The sequence below is a fragment of the Sinocyclocheilus anshuiensis genome, unplaced genomic scaffold (assembly GCF_001515605.1).
Source record: "Sinocyclocheilus anshuiensis isolate Anshui unplaced genomic scaffold, SAMN03320099.WGS_v1.1 scaffold401, whole genome shotgun sequence".
Lineage (NCBI taxonomy): Eukaryota > Metazoa > Chordata > Actinopteri > Cypriniformes > Cyprinidae > Sinocyclocheilus > Sinocyclocheilus anshuiensis.
In genome coordinates, this window is record NW_015539847.1 from 104,475 (window position 1) to 105,782 (window position 1,308).

Below are 1,308 nucleotides of genomic sequence, written 5' to 3' on the forward strand. Positions count from 1 at the left end.
TCCGCGTCAACGTGCAGTACACATGCAAACCGCTAGTCAGCAGTGTCCACGGGCATGTTGCTGGTGTAACCCGCAGTACCACGGCAAAAGCCGAAGAAGAAGCGGCTCGTCGGCGAAGCATTAAGCATTATACGGCGGCAAATAAATATCAAATCATTATTTAAAACTACAAAAAGGAGACAACAATGGAACATGGAACAAGAAGGTGTAACATTAAAATATATTAAAGTGCACATAAACACACACTAAACTCAAGTATATACGGAGGTAGGGGTTCTAGCAGACCAATCACAGCACTTGCGGTCTGCGTAGAATTGACGCGCTGTTAGATTTTTGGAGAGGTGCACGTTAGGCTACGGCGTATGGGTGTGCGTCTATGCGTAAGCTACGGTGTAGACGGTGTAGGGAAGTATAAATCAGCCTTCAGATATGCGCTGCTCTCCCAGAGAGTGTGCGCGCACTTAAAGCACTTAAAATGCAATCACAAATCTCTCCTCGTGCTCAAACTGTGTCCTTTGCACTCGTAAATCTCTCCGTGCTCTTGCGCTAGAAATGAATTCTTTTCGCACCTGGATTAAACCGTTGTCAAAAGTTATCAACAAATCAGACTTCCATGACTGACCGATTAAAATGCTACGTGAAATCTAATTAGCTGGAATTCTTTTGACAATCAAAGATGGATCTTTAATTTCGTTACAATTTAATATTTAGTCATATTAATCAAAAGTATATTAGAAATGGCTGGGATTGGGGTGCTTGGATGATTTGTGCAAATAAATAACCTAGTAATCTGTCTGTCTAACTGGTTGGTCAAACCCCTCTATAACACAATAACTGCTGTGATAGAATCGCTGTTTGGACATTTATTGGGAGGTTTTTTTCATCCAGAGTTTGTTTTCAGTTCTGATTTTAGTTAGATTTTTTTTTTCATGAAAACACACTTCATATTAGCTACACATTCAATGGCACTCTCAAACAGTGAATATAAAGTTATATGACAGTTACATGTGATTACATTGTCTGCAAATGCATTAAACCCATAGAATATAATGTAGTAATGTTATGACAAATATGGGAAATTCATTATAGTGTTATATTTGGTCTCCACATCTTAAGTATAGGGCAGGGGTGGCGAACATCGGTCCTGGAGAGCCGCAGCCCTGTAGAATTTCGCTTCAACCCTAATCAAACACACCTGAACAAGCTAATCAAGGTCTAAAGGCTTACTACAAAGCTACAGGCAGGTGAGTTTTAATTAGGGTTGGAGCTGAACTCTGCAGGGCTGCGGCTCTCCAGGACCGGAGTTCG

At 41.0% G+C, this 1,308-nt stretch overlaps 1 protein-coding gene across 1 annotated transcript in view; it reads left to right on the top strand.

Annotated features, from left to right (window-relative positions):
- Window positions 1–1,308, top strand: part of LOC107684575 (mitotic checkpoint protein BUB3-like) — a 23,969-nt gene that overhangs the window by 9,920 nt on the left and 12,741 nt on the right.